The following is a 15,933-nucleotide window of genomic DNA, read 5'->3' on the forward strand; positions in this document are numbered from 1 at the left end:
ATACCTAGGTGCAAAGTTTTTAAAAATTGGGCCCTGAATGCATCTGCCTTTTCCAAAACGGCAATGTAATGGAGAGGATAATGAGGATTTTGGGAGCCCAGCGGAGGAAAAAGAGGAAACAGGAGAGGATTTTTAGAGCCAGAGTAACACTCATTGACCAGCACGAGGAGGAGATGTATGGCAAGTACAGGCTTAGCAGGTGGGTTCTTATTTATTTTATTTATTTGAGAGGTTTTATATAGCGCTGGCTGGACCTGTGGGTATCAGAGCACTTTACATGAGCATTGATTGTTATAGAGAAGACAGTTGTTCACTAGGATAAAAACATAGACGTCAGGATAAATAAGAAAATAATTACAAATATGCACAAAAACATTGATTGTTATAGTGCAACAGTTTTTCAATAGAATACAGACATAGACGTCAGGATAAAAGACAATTTAAATTGACAAGTTGGCAAAAAAGCTATTTAAATAGGGGCAGGGTTATCAAGAAAAGCTATTTGGCATAGGAACAGTATAAAACGAACAGGAGATAAATTACATGAGTAAAGGCTATCAAGCGAAGCTGTTTAGGTACGATGACAAAAACACAGTCTATAGCTCATAGTTGAGTGCAGGGGGGACATCAAAGTTCGAGGCTGGTTTGCAAGAAAGAAGGAAAAGATTGATAAGTATAGAAGGGAGAGAACAGTTTGGGGAGAAAGGAAGTAACATCATAGGGAAAATTCAGGGGGGTATACTCAGGAGGGCAGAGAAGTGGAACCAGATTGGTGGAGGCTTGTAAGAGGGGGCAGAGATGCGAGGTTAAGGACCCCAATATTTGTTGAGATGGTGCGATTTGAGGTCTTTTTAAAGCTGAGGTAGAAGGGGTTACAGTGCAAGTCCCTAGGGAGAGCATTCCAGATCATCGGGCATTCACGGAGAAGGAACAAAATTGTGTGGTTTTCTTTTTTAACAGAGGGGGGACAAGGAGTAGGGCATTAGTGCTTCTCATCGTACGGGAGCAGCCTGCTTTTTTGAGTTTGTTCGTAAGGTACAAGGGGGTTTGTTGGTGAAGAGCTTTGTGTGTTATGCATGCAGTCTTGTAGGAGGATCTTCCTTCAACAGGTAGCCAATTGAGGGCTTTGAGGGCAGGAGAGATACGGCCAAAACATTTGCAGTCCGTGATTAGCCTGGCAGCTAGGTTGAGCACAGACCTAAGGGGGGCAAGATGTACTTTGGGGGTACCGGAGAGGATAGCGTTACTGTAGTCAATTTTGGAGAGAACTAGCGATTGGACAACCCCTTTAAAGTCGTCAGCTGCAATGAAGGGTTTGATTTTTTAAAGATGTCGGAGAGTGAAGAGAGCTCCTTTAGCCCAGTTTTTTATGTGGTCATTAAGAGTAAGTTTGTTGTCAATAGTGAAACCAAGAGATTTCGCTGAGTTTGATAAGGAAAGCGAGCAGTTAAGAGAATTTAAGTCAGAGAGCCAGCTTTGGATGGGGAGCTGGTTGTTGTTAGGAGAGAAGAGAATGATTTCAGTTTTTTGGGGGTTATGTTTGAGGTAGTTAGAGAAAAACCAGGATTGGATCTTCCTCATGGAATTGTTAAGATGGAGAACATACGAGTGGGATCTAATCTTGTAGTAAAGTTGCGTGTCATCGACATAGAGGTGGTAGTTGATTCTTGCTTGTTTCATAATAAGGGTAAGGTGTTCCATAAATAGGTTAAAGAGAGAGGGGAAGAGAATGGAGCCCTGAGGGAAGGCTCGGGAGACAGGTGAAGGGTTCAAGAGGCAGTAGAGGATTTTGATTTGCTGTGTTCTGTGTTGGTAATAAGAGGAGAACCATTTGAGGACAAGGCCATTAAGGCCAAATCCGGCTTTAAGTGAGTTATGTAAGGAAGAATGGTTAACTGTATCAAATGCAGCAGAGAGATCAAGGAGAATAAGTAGGCAGGACTCCTCATTGTCGAGTGACCAGTGGAGGTCATCTATGATATTAAGCATGGCGGTTTCTGTGCTGCATCCTTTTCTGAAGCCAGATTGCAAGGAGTCAAGAAGGTTAAAATTGCAGATCTGATTGTCCGATTGTCGGCGAGCACATTTTTCAAGGACTTTGGATAGAAGTGGAAGGTTTGAGATAGGGCGGAGATTATTGAGGTCATTTGGGTCAGCAGAGGGGTTTTTAAGAATGGAAGTTATTTATCCTAATTGGAAAGAGTTGGGGACACAACCAGCGGCAAAGGAGGTGTTGATGATAGTAGTCCAGTACGGGCCAATGATGTGCTAAAGATCTTGGACAAGGTTTGAGGGGAGGGGGTCTTTGGTGTGTGAGGTTGGCTTGAGTTTGGAAATGATGTTAAGGATTTCGTGTTCAGTCACAAGGTGGAACTTATGCCAGGAGGCATTGTTTTTCAGCTGTACATTGGAAAGGTTGAAATCAGGAAACTTTGAAGTGGGTCGGTGAGTTGGGGGATTAGGAGGAAGGAGCAGGGTCAACAGGGGAGGCAAATCAATGCGAACATCAGCAGTAAGTTTAAGGGAGGGGGTAGGGTTGGATGGAAGTACTGATCGATTTTGGAAATTTTATCCGAGAGGAAGTTAGCAATTTCCTCACATCTCTATGTTGAGGCCATCAGCTCAGGGGGAGTGGACAATGTTTGTTTCCTTACAATATTAAACAGTTCTCTCGGCCTATTTTTGGCACGCTCAAGTTGTGTTCAAAAGAAGGTTGCCTTTTCATTGAAGATGTGTTTCCTGTAAGTTGATCTGGTGGATCTGAGGAGGGCAAGATGGGAGAGAGAGGGGTGTTGTCTCCAAGTTCTTTCAGTCAGTCTGAGAGAACGTCTTTCGTTTTTTGTGATCTGAGTTGTACCAAGATTTGGATGGAATATTTTGTTGTTTTTTAGTTTTGGAGGGGCTAAATTGGGCAAGACATCCTTGAAGGTCTTGTTGAAATATTCAGTGAGCTCATTGGCATTTTGGGAGAGGGGGTGAGAAGGAGTTGGGCTTGGAGTTTAGACTCAAGTACATCCAGAGGGATTTGATTCAGATTTCTGGTCCATTTCAGGGGTTTGGTGATTTGTGTGGAGGGCGAGGAGAATTGGTTACAATCTTAAACAGAATGAGGTGATGGTCGGAAAAGTCAATGGGGATGATGTGAGATAAGGAGGACGTGTCATGATTAGAAATGATGGCGTCGAGAATGGCTCCTTTGATATGGGTTGGATTTTGACATATTTGTTTGAGGTTGTTAATCTCAAGGAGGTTAATGAGGCGCATGACTGTGGGATCCTCAACATTATTCCAATGAATGTTAAAATCTACTAAGAAGAGATTTTTGGGGCAGACCAAGAGGATTGTGAAAGAAAGTCGGAAAATTCGTGGGCGAAGAGAAGAGGATCACCAGAAGGGTGGTAGATATTATGTAGTCGGATCGGGGGAGCGCCCTGGGCAGTGAGTTCGGCGCTAAGGTATTAAAAGTTTAGGTGGTCTGAGTCTTTTAATAGGGAGAGTTGAAGTTAGTTTTTATAGATTATAGCTAGACCACCCCCTTTTCTGACAGGTCTGTCTTTCCTCAGGATAGAAAAACCAGGGGGGGTGTTGAGTAGGTCAAGAAAAGCCATTGAGTGGTCATTGAGCCAGGTTTCCATAAGGAAGGCGATGTCAATAGCTTCGCTGAAGATGGTTTCGGATATTTCAATCGCATGTCGGACAGCCGAACGGCAATTGACGAGCATGCAAGAGAGGGGTTTAGGGATGTCATTGGTAGGATTGCAAGGGAGAATGGTGGTAAATTGAGCTGGGGGTCTAGGTGAGATGGGAGCGGGAGGGATTCTGTTAGTTCCTACAATCACTGGGATATTGGTGTGTGAGAGGGGAGGTTCTGAACTCATAGGTAGAGGAAGGTAGGATTTGCAAAGGTCAATAAGGTCGGAAGGCGATAGATAGCTTACTGCGCGGAGAGGCCTATGAGATCTGTTGCATAGGGGTGTAGTTCTCCATTGGTTATATCGGGAAATGTTTTGAGAGCAAGGACAGAGGGAGTCAGAGTGGTTCAGGAAGGACACGGCTCTGAGTGAGTCGAAATCATTTCTTAGTCAAGTGAGTTCCACCATCAAGGTAGAGAGGTTTTGTTCTATGTTAGTTAATGACTGAGTTAGAAGATTGAGGGGGAGCTCAATTGTAAAAGAGGGGGGATGCATTAGGATTAGCATTGGTCCGGAGGGGAGTCTGGCGCGCAGGGGAGGCCAGAGGGGGGAGAAAGAGGAGTGTTCTGGCTGATTGGTGAGGTGTAAAGCATGAGGAGAGGAGGGTCAGTCGTAGCGTCAGTCAAGGTGGAAGGAGAATGTAGGTGGGCGACAGGGATGTCACGATAGGCCAATACGGGTTGAGGGGGGAGAAACAGTTAGGAGAGGGAGAGATTGACAACCGGGGGGTAAAAAAAGGAAAGTCAAGTTCTGGAGGCAGGGAAGTAGGAGAGGGGTTAGAGCTAGGGAAAGGGGTTGGAGGGGGTTGATCATTGGGGAGCATGAGGGTTGGCATGATGGCATGTGCCGATGAGACCTGAAAGGGAGGACGGGACGGACCAGGTGGGGTGGGAGACATCACAGAGGCGTCAGGCAGTTGAGTTGGGGGAGGATTAAGGACTATTAGAGAGAGGTGGTAGGTCAAGGTGCTACTTCAGCCCATACAGGACCCTGTGTGTGGGACAGATACACTTAGGTGCTTGATTTTACGAACAACATATGAAGGTCAAATGCTTACTGCTACATACATAGGAGGGACATGGAGCGCATAAAGGTCCAGCATACGTGCTCCAAAGAGTAGCTTGGTAACAACAAGAGGTATGCAGTTCCCAAAGAAACACAGAACAGAATCACAGACAGGTCGGTGGTAGAAACCTGAGGACCAAGAAGGAGGGCATCTGAGTGCTCAAGAGCAAGAGCCCTCACACACCCAGATGGGTGTCATGCTTCATTATAGTGCGTTGCTCCTTGTCAGGCCGGCACTGCAATGATATACCATGGAGTGAATTGGATGATTGACCTCCTGCTCCATTACTGCACCTGTGATACACCTGAGTTGGCCATCTATAGACTGTGACATTTAACATACCTTATGTTCTATGTAATTTCAATGCACAATATACCTATATACTCAGGTACTTTTAATTTTCATTGGTTGTCCTGTCAAACAGACATCATTTGCCCTGACTCATGGGATTACTGGAGTCAATGGCACATAATGACGCTTGGTGTATTGGATTATACTGATCCTTCCTTCCAGTGAGGGGATTTTCTCTCCTTGTTATATTGTCTGCTTAACGAGTTCCTCGTAAGACACCCTATTTGAGGCCACTACGGGCCACCCCCCACTTTGTTTCCTGTAATATGGCATTCACAATACCCACCGCCCCACACAGGACTTATTGTGTGGATATCCAGGTACCATGACCTGGGTTTGCCACCCCACTGACATTCCTCCTATGATTTGAGGCAATACTGTCCCTTCCCAACGTAGCACCCTCACCTAACATGGCACCCATGACATCACGAAGTAATACTCTTGGGCATACCTTTGACCGTAGTATATATTTGGAGCGGTTAACCAGCAGGCAGTTAGCCCCACATCTACCGTTGTCACTGGTACCCCCTTTCCCTGGAATGACCTTTGCAGTAAGGAAGGGGTGTTCACCTAACTCAACCTTCCAAGTGGTAATTCACCCCACAGAATAAGTATTATTGACTCTCAGCCTAGCCGCTCTTGAGCCATTTCCCGAAAACCTCTATTCAAAAGCTAACCACAACATTTAAAAATCCTGCTCACAGTTGTGTCTCCAGCCAGCTAAAATTTAGATTGGTCTCTGGATCCACTCGAGGGGACCCTCTACCTTTCCTAATTGGGTGAGTGTAACCTATGGACGCAGTGCTTGTTTGTATTATACGGTGTCTTCACGTGTGCCACCTTGGTTTTAAATGGTTTTCACGCTTGCAATCTTGGTACCTCCACTATTAAGGGCTGACTCACAAGCACATGTGTTTTTTCGGAAGCATTTGTATTCCCTCAGCTGCCTATTATTCAACTATATTGCAGTTGTCTAAACTGTTTTTATGTTTCCACTACAAGTCGTTGTTTTACCATCACTAAAGGTATAAATCTTTCTGCTACAATTTGATGATAGTGATTGGATAATTATACATTCATCAAGGCAATAATCTGATTCACAGTATAGATTTGAAACTTAGGTCCTGATGAATTGCCCTTGATCATTTTCACTACTATGGCAAGAAACATGTCGACCAACTCACGCATTTTCCTAAGAGCTGTTTCACACCATTACTTTATGGTTACAGACGTCACTTCTGTTTTTAACCTAGACAAGGGGACCCACAGAATAAAAATATTATTAGGGTACCCTTAGCCTATTTTATCTCACTCACACCAATGTACACTAGAGAGTCCATCTACATACACCCTAGTTTCACATCCGTGGCGGCTGGCACAGCTAAGAGTGGTGTGGCGGGGCAAGGTGAGGCTAGGTGGGGGAAGTCAACAGACGACGGAGTAAGTAAACTTAAATTAAAAAATAAATAAAGCCACTTACCTTGAGCTCGCCGCATCGGGTACGCGGTTTTATTTATTTTTGTATTTAATTTTACTCATCCCGTTGTCTGTTGACTTCCCCGACCACCATCCCGCCCCACCCCATCCCATCCCACCCCCCCACCCCACCACCCCACCACCCACCGCTCTTACCTGTGCCGGCCGCCACTGCTTCACATATGTAAAAAAAACAAAAGATCTTCGGCAAAGAGCCATCTTGTGGGTGCCTGTTGGGCATTTTAGCGCTGGCTCAACGAGGAGCAATGCTCTATGATGAAGCACGACACCCATCTGGTTGTGTGAGGGCTCTTGATCCTGAGCACTCAGATGCTCTCTTTCTGGGTCCTCAGGTTTCTAGCACCGACCTGCCTGTGGTTCTGTTCTTCATTTCTTTAATAACTGCATACCCCTTGTCGTTACCATATGCTTCCTGCACCTCCTTGCCTTAGGTTGTTATGATGGCATAGTAGCTCCAGCAGGTGGTGTGTAACAGAGTGAATTGTGCAGGGTATTCCATAACTTTCTGGATGTCATGTTGGGTAGGTTAAACAGCTGTATTGTATTTTCTAACACCCTAACCCCTTGGGCTCTATGAAAGTGACCTCCACGTCCATTGCACTCACAGCTGGGCATTACGGACAAAGAGGTCCCATCCAAGTGCCAAAGGCAAATCCCTTTATTTTTTTTTTAGAGTAGATGGTTCCCCATGCAGCCATGGCTGATTTATTTTTGGTAATGACTGTGAGCACGCATGGCGTGCTGATGTCATTATTATAAAACTGAAAAGTAAAACGAGCCGATTGACTTGTTTTACTTTACCTGCATTGGTGTTTGGCACAGCAATTCTTATAGTAAAATATGATGGATGAAAAATGGGTATGAAGGAAACCAACATATTTTTTTAATGTACACACCATAGTTTAGAAACAGTGGTTATTTGTACCCCTCTGAATTCGGGATTACCGATACTATCATTTGGTTTAGAGGACATTTTAAAAAATGTCTTCTTTCTTGCAGTCTTACATTTGAAGTAAAAAACTCAGAGAAGTGCAGTTGCTAACAACAAAAGTTCTACTATTCTGTGTTCCAACACAACTCCTGATAAAAAACGGTACCTCAATTCTGTTGCTGGGCCTACCGGTCATGGTACGAAACACCTCAAAGCGTGACCTAGAGACATCACTTTCCTTCCAGGAAAATAAACCCTTTTTCTTACAATGTGAGTACCAATGGAATTTGAGCCCTAGTTCAGCCACTACCCAGGGAAAACTACCATACTCAGACATTCTGAAAACTGGACATCCAGGGATGGGATGATGTGACGTGCATGAATCCTCACAAATACTTATTTTACTAGAATCCCTTGCAAACCTAAGATTGTGGCTAAAAACAGAACATTTCTTCACATTTCTATGAAATGCAACAGAGATATAGCAACATTTTGCACTCAAAAGCGATCCTTTTTGCAATGTCGGTAGCTGTGGTTTTTGGGTCTGCTCTCGCTGCCACAAAGGGAAATCAACCAAACCCAAATATTTCTGAAAACTGAACACCCAGGGGAGTCCAGGATTATTTGGCTTGCATGGATCTCTCAGTGTGATTTTTTCCCCAAACTGTGGCTATAAAAACACATTTCCTCAAAGTTCTGTAAGAGAACATTTTGGAATCTGAAAGGATCCATACATTTTCTATGACCCAACATTCCCATACTCGGCCAAATAAAAAAGGGAACCCACTTGTGTAGGTGGGTCAAACGTCGGAAGCAGGAACGGTCTCAAAACATAACATCCACAGAGTAAATGTTTCCACTCAAAACTGATCTTTTTCTGCAATGTGGGTAGCTGTGGATTTTGGGACTGGACTCGGCAATCAACCAGGGAAATCTACCAAACCCAGGCTTTTTAAAAAAAACTAGACACCCTTGGAGTCCAGCGTGGCCTGGGTTGCATGGCTACCCCTTACTTTTCTTACACATAATCCCTTTAAGCCATAAACGTTGCATTTTCCTCGCATGTATTTATATATACAGAAGGCCTTGCAAATCTCAAATTTTGGATTAAAAATGCATTTTCCTCACATTTCTCTGAGGCTAAATTTCCATGATCTACGGAGATTCATAAAAATTCCTACCACCAATCTTTCTCATACGTTAACTGATAAAAACGGCACCTCATCTTTGTAGATGGGTGTAGCACCTGCAATAGGAATGGAACAAACCAAGGACCACACAAAGGCAGTATAGACTTCTCAAGATGCTTTTGATGTGCCTAGCCACACAAGTGGGGGTACAATTTTTATCAAGAGACATTAGGGAAATGCTGGATGGTAGGAATTTTCTGGATTCCCACAGTTTTCAGATTTTTCTCTCACCAAAATATGAGGAAAATGTGTGTATTTAGGCAAAGTTTGAGGTTTGCAGGGCATTATGGCTAAGATAGTGTTGTGGAATCCTTGTAAGTCAAACCACCCTTAACTCTACTGGGAGTCCATTTTTGAGAAATGTCTGGGTTTAGTAGGTTTTCCTGGTTGCTGGCTGACCTCAAGCCCAAATAGTGCAACCATTCAGCATGGCAAGTGAGACAAAATTGGTATTTAAGCCACTCTGCTGGCCCATATGTAAAAGTCACACCCAGAAGACTAGACATATCCTCTTGTTTGCCATGTGGGTGGGGATGTACTTGACCCCAGAGGAGCAAAAATACTGTTGGGGTTTTAGGGGTGAGAGTAGCACTTGATGTTAGGATGGGCTGGCCCCCACCCCATTATTTATTTTAAAAAAACTCTGGCATCTAGTGAGCTTTCTACCCCCATCTCTCTGGGGGTGGGAAGAGCAGACTGGAGGCAAACTCCCCTCTCCACCTCGGGGAGTGGGCAGAAAGATCGTGTTGTGCCTTTTGGGGTGGGGGTATGATCCAGTGCCATGGTGGATCACCCTAATTCTTTTGTCACACTGTAAACTCCCTACTGTCTACTGGGATTATCACCCCCAGGGACATATTACAGGCAAACCCCCAAACTGGGGTAAATTTTGTATCTGATTAGCCTATATTGCCCATCAGAAGCGGAAGTATGGCCCTATGCCAGGATGGGTTACCCATATCTCTTTCTGACGCCATTTCTAAATTCTTGTTGCCTAGTGGGCTTTCTACCCCCTGGGGGCAGATTGTGGGCAAACCCCCAATCTGCCTCATTGCGGTTGGAAAGACTGTATTGCCATCTTTGGGGTGGTGGCAAGGCCATATGCCAGGATGGGCCTCCCCCACTCCTTCCAAATAATATACATGATAAATCCCGTGTGTCTGTGGGTGTTCTGGCCCGGGGAGCCATATTGGGGGCAAACCTCTCAATCTGCCTCCTGGTGGGGCAGAAAGACTGCATTGCCCCCTTTTGGGTTGTGACATGGCCCTATGCCAGGGTGGGTCTTCCACCTGTTTCTTTTTTTTTCTTTACTAGAAAAAAAATTCCCAGATGTCTAGTGGACTTTTGTCTCTCCCCACGGGGGGGGGATGGGTGCAAACCCTCAACCTGCCTTCTAGGGGGCGGAAGAAAAACTCTTTTGCATGCTTTGGGATGGTGGTACGGACCAATGCCAGGATGGGCCGCTCCAACCCTGTCTAAGTAATTTACATGACACATCTCTGGTGTTTAGTGGGCTTTCTGCCCCAGCCCAGGGACGCAGAATTAAGGTATGTAACCCCAGCCACCTCCCAGGGGTGCAAAAATACTGTTAGTTCCCTGTAGGTCTGTGGGGAGCAAAGGCCCCTGCCCCAGAGGGACTCTATCCCATCCCAAAGGCATCCCTGATGTCTCGTGGAGTGGATTCCTGCTTGAAGATTGCCCTCTCAGGGCACTCCCCAAGCAGGGATACACTAGAGAGAAACAGTGCTTGAAAGGGAACATTCTCCCCTTTCCAACACTGTTCCACACTGAGTGATGCTTGGGAGGAGGAGCTATGCTCTCTCTGGCATCGACCAGGAAGTGAAGCCAGTGAGCACAAATGGCACCCACTGGTTTCACTTTCCATTTGACGGCAGTGCGCCATATGTCGCACAGGCCTCACAGACTGGTGGGGGGAGGGGTGAAGGCGTAAGCATTTAAACTCCACCAGCCTGAAAGCAAACATTTGCAATGCAATAGGTCTCGCAGTTACGCAAGTTTGAGCTATTGGCATTCTAAATGGCTCTGCCTTTTATTTTGTTTTTTAAAACATAAATAAAAGGCATTGTCATTTACAATGCCAATAGCTTAAACTCGCGTAAATGCGAGAACTATTGCTTTGCAAATGCTTGTTAATGGCAGTTAAAGGCTCAAATCTGCACCTGCAACTGCTTTCAACGGTCGTACATGTGGTCCCTGGGTTTCTTCCTGGTGTCATATGCCGATGAGTCACAAATCATCATCTCACGCTCCAATGAGATGCTGGAAACCACAGCGAGATTTCACAAATGCGTGGAAGAGGTAGGAAGATGGATGAGAAAAGTGCCTGAAGCTAAATTAAGGCAAGACCGAGGTCCTCCTTTTTGGTCCCATCTGGTGGCCACATAATCTGGGGACCCACCTGACTGCTGTTAAGAAGGTCAGAACCCTGGGCGTCCTATTCGACGACAAACTGACTTTCGGAGCACATTCCCCATGAGCTTCAATTAACTGTGGCCATTACCTTAGTCCCATCAAAAATCAGTGACTGCAACGCCCTTTATCTCAACATGCAGTAAAGACTGCTAAGAACACTGCAGAACACAGATGCCTAGATGCCACTTGGAATTCCAAAGTTCCAGTCAGCCTCCCCAAACTCCCCAAACAAACAAGCATTTGCAATGCAATAGGTCTGGCATTTAGAGGAGTTTGAGCTATTCGCATTGTAAATTACAATGTCTTTTATTTATGTTTTGGTTTTTAAAACAAATAAAAGGCATTGTTATTTGCAATGCTAGTAGCTTAAACTCTCGCAAATGCGAAACCTATTGCATTGCAAATGCTTGTTTATGCTTCTGAAGCTGTTGGTGAGAGGGGTTCACCAATGGCCCCCAACGGCCAGACCTAATCTAGAGTTACACGGGGGGCTATTGAGAGGGGTATTTAATACAGTCGATGTCTACACACACAGACACAGTGGTCATCTTCAAACCCTGTACATTGGGGGTCCAGCCATTCTACAGATGCGTGCCAGAAGGCCACACAGTAACGCCACTGTCCAGGAGGGGAAATCCACCACCCTGCCGAGGTCAGGGAGCTCAGGGATGTTTCCGTATGCATAGTAAACTTTCAAAAGTTACAGAACGTGCATTCACACAACCTTAAAGACATACTGATGGTCTGTGCGAAACGTCTCGGACATGTTGTTGAGCAAAAAAACTCGAATAAATGGCTAATTCCATGGAAATATGAGAACTGTATTTATAGGCAGATAAAGCACATGATCTCCCACAGTTTGACATGTCTGTAGATTACTTCACCCATGCTTCCCACATACCTGTCCACTCGCCATATCTATCTCATGTGTGAACTTCAAGCAGTTCTGAATGTCCTGCCCCAACACTTTCCATTCTGAGGCTCGGAGTTTTAGGACTGTGCCTAGATGCTGCTCACACCAGGGGCCGTCTTGCACACAGTGCTGGGTGGGGGTCTACGTGCGTGCCCCCAGGGCACTGCTGTAGTACACAAGGGACTCCCAGTAATGAAGGGGCCATGCCGCCGCTGCCTCTCACGCCCCCTCATTACTCCTGGCACTCTCAGCCCAAACAGCAAATTAGTGAGAGGGCCTGGAGCCACCCACCGCGCGTGAAGAGCAAAAACAGAGGGGGAGCTGCGCACGAGGAACGGGGAACATGCGCGTTCTTGTACTCTTCCCACAGGCACGCAACTTGGGCGGGCGGAGGGATGGACACGTGAGCTGATGAATGAATGGATGGATGAACGGCGGGTGCATGCTTTGATAGATGAGTGGCAGGAAGGATAAGTGGATGGATGAGTGGCAGGAAGGATGAGACGATGGATGAGTGGGTGGATGAGTAGGTGGGCGGCTAGAGGGAGGGACAAGGGAGCAGACGGATGACGAGATCAGCGGGCGCCTGCTTTGATAGATGAGTGGGTGGCTGGAAGAGCGGGTGGAGGAATGGTCGAGTGGGCAGATGGGTGGATGAATGAGAGATTGGTAGGTGCATGTGTAGATAGATGAGCGGGTGGATTAGTGACTGGGTGTTCTGATTCAGCTGGACAAGAACACAGAGGTCTGAGGTGTGACCTAGAGCAGGGGTGTGCCGCATTTGCCTAAGAAGACTCGATCGATGCCATATTTTTAGAACCACCAACTACATAAATGGCTCCTTCTCATTTGAATGAATTCTCCAGACCCGTGTACCCATTGGACGCAGCGCCCACGCAGAGACGGGGCAACATTACAGGACAAGCAAAGGGTGCAGCCTGTGTGCCTTGTGCTGCGTACAGTGCAGTCTTTCCTGTTTTTGTGATCGTTACTTCTGCGAGCCTAGGGGGTGTTTACTCTATGCCTTCACTTGCTTAACTTTTCGTTAAATAATATATGCACTATATTTGTAAGTGTTATCTTTGAGTTCTATGAACGACCCTGCATCAAATTCCCCGCTCTAATCGCTAGTTGTAAAGGTCACTGGTTTGCAGAGGATGGGTCAATATATAGAAATACAGCTGAATCAAAGTTCACAATTTTAGAAATATCTACAAATAGCACTGAAGGAGTTATCGGCACATGTGATTTGGGATATGACAATAACAACAACATCCTTAAAGAAAGCGAGAAAAAAAATTGTCGCACCAGGCGCTTCTGATTCTAAAGCCCATCCTGACCTAATGACTGTAGCTGCATCAAGGAAAGCAATGTATAATATAAGTTTCCCTGAAATAATAATAATACTCAGCGCGTCTATTTTAGAGAAGATGCAGAGGAGTAGAGTAATGGGTGCTTGCAATATCACTGCAAATAAGGGCAGGGGACAGGCAACAGCCTGACCCACTCTGGCAGGAGGTGACGCCGGGATGGCGAAGACAGGCAGAATGAATATAAGTGCTTTGCCCCTTGGTTTGGCCCCCTCACCCCAAAGGGAGGGGATTGTGGCTGGACCGGGGGCCTTAGTGGAGGCCACCCCCCCCGGGAGCAGAACCCGGGCTGCTGGAAAGGGTGGGGGTAAGGGAAGCGTAGGCAGGACGTTACTGGGCAGCAGATTAGGACAGGATAGAGGCATGGAGGAAGGAAAGAAAGTAAAGGAGAGGCATTCATGGAGGGAGGAAGGGAAGCAAGGGAGGGATAGAGTCATGAGGGAGGAAAGGAAGCAAAAGAGAGAAAGAGCCATGGAGAAGGAGATAAAGTAAAGAAGAGAGACATTCATGGGTGAGGAAGGTAAGTAAGGGGGGGTCAGAGACATAGAGGAAGTAAATGAAATGCAGGTGAGATAGAGGGAATGAGGGTGGAAAGTAAGCAAGACAGGGGTAAAGGCTTGGAGAAAGGAAAATAAGGAAGACAAAACAAGCGGCCGTGCTGCCGCAAAAGTGAAAGTGATCGCGATCGCGATCAAACATCATAGCGGCCGCGCGGCCGCGAAAGTGAAAGCAAATGGTGTGCAGGCTGCCAAATGGTGCGCGCGCCCGGCGCACATGCACTGTATTTGGAGGCCTGAAAGCACTCGTTTGCACTTCCAGATCCCCCATTTACAAAAGCTCTCGCGAGAGCAGCGCTGAAGCGCTGGCTCAGGCGAGACCTAAAAACGATGTTGAAAGGGCACGTGTGTTGTGCTATTCTGGGTATTGTCTTTATTTCTGCAGCCAATTACAGCAAGGAAGCTACTCCTAGGTGAAAGGTCACCCGAGTGGACTGCGGAACTGCAGACAAAAGTATGGTATCTGGGAGTACAATGGGACACGGTCAGTGGTGCGGAGGGAAGTTCAGATTGGTAGCGAAAAATAATAAAATATTCTGTAACCAATTTGTTGTTCTTTCACCTACCTCTACATGGAATATAAAATGAGGTAGCAACACCTTTAATGAAAGATGAATGCAAGATAAACTCATGTTATGTGTTCTTTTAAAGCACTCTAATGACCAGTTGGTCAGTATGATCACTAGAGAACTCAGCTGCCTATGTGTGTAAATGGAGGGTCACCGAGTTACATCCGAGTTGGTACACTGGGTGAATAGATGTGTATTTTTAGCGCTAAGACTTTCCATCCTGTGACAGTAAGCAGTGTGAATAGGCAAGTCATTGGTTTATAAATATATCACAAGCATAAAAATAATAGGCTACAGAGGTAAAAAAAAATGCAAAGGCTAAACAAATAAGATAGGCTGCTGCAAAATGTGCAAAAATATCTGAAGGAAATCATTTTCTACTCATCTTTTGAAACAGTGTTTTCCCTTTCTACCAGGTCTCGTGGGGATGCCACATCACAAGAGCGGCCTTCGGGCACACTCCGAACTTAGTTTTGCCCCTGAAAAAATGTTTGGGTGCGCCCAGGTTTTAGAGTGAGGGCCTCGCAGATTCCCCAACAATGTTTTGCTAAATCCATGGCAAAGCAAAACCAGCAGTGTCAAAGTCCACCGTCGGAACACAAGGACAAGCCTATTGGATTTGCCAATGTTCATTGATTTTCTGCTCTCATAAAAGGGCCTGGAGCAATGAACGTCAAGGGAGAGTGGCGGAGTGCCTCAAGCTGGAGCCATGCCCTGTCGCCCTGCGAGGCCGTACTTATCGCAAAGAGGGGGTACCATGTGCCGGGGCTGGCTCTGTGCCACCTGATGCTTCGATCCAAACGCTGCCACCTCCGGAGCATCCCTCGTCCCCAGACAGTAACCAAGGAGCCCCAAGCAGCGCCCAAGCAGCCGCCCCCAGCGCTTTACAAGCCAATAAAAAGTTACAAACTGCCCGGGGGACAAAGAGGCATCCGCTAAGGGCTGGCCTTGTGTATAAAACAAATTTAGTGCTGGTGGAAGGTGACAACAAAGCCAGCGAGAGCAGAGATGGGGTCCCGGAGCATCAGTTCCACAGAACTGGCACACGTACTGCGTGGGTCACATGGGTAAAGCTTCAAGTGCACACAGACTAGTCAATACCAGCTCCCAGGGTGCGGGCACAGAGTCTGTATATACATACAGGGGGCTAGGGGGACACGAAGCCCACCGCTGCCAGGGTGTGGGCGCCGAGTCTGGATATACATACAGTAAGTGGGTTAGGGGGACACGGAGCAAACCCTTTGCCAGGGTGTGGGCACAGAGACTCTGAACAACATAGCCAACAGAGGTGTAGGCGTCCTTCACTTGGGCCGGCACAAGGTGGGTACTGGCAGGGCACGTTTAATGCAGCCAGGGAAGGCACC

Source organism: Triturus cristatus, chromosome 9, assembly GCF_964204655.1.
Source record: "Triturus cristatus chromosome 9, aTriCri1.1, whole genome shotgun sequence".
Taxonomy (NCBI): Eukaryota; Metazoa; Chordata; class Amphibia; order Caudata; family Salamandridae; genus Triturus; species Triturus cristatus.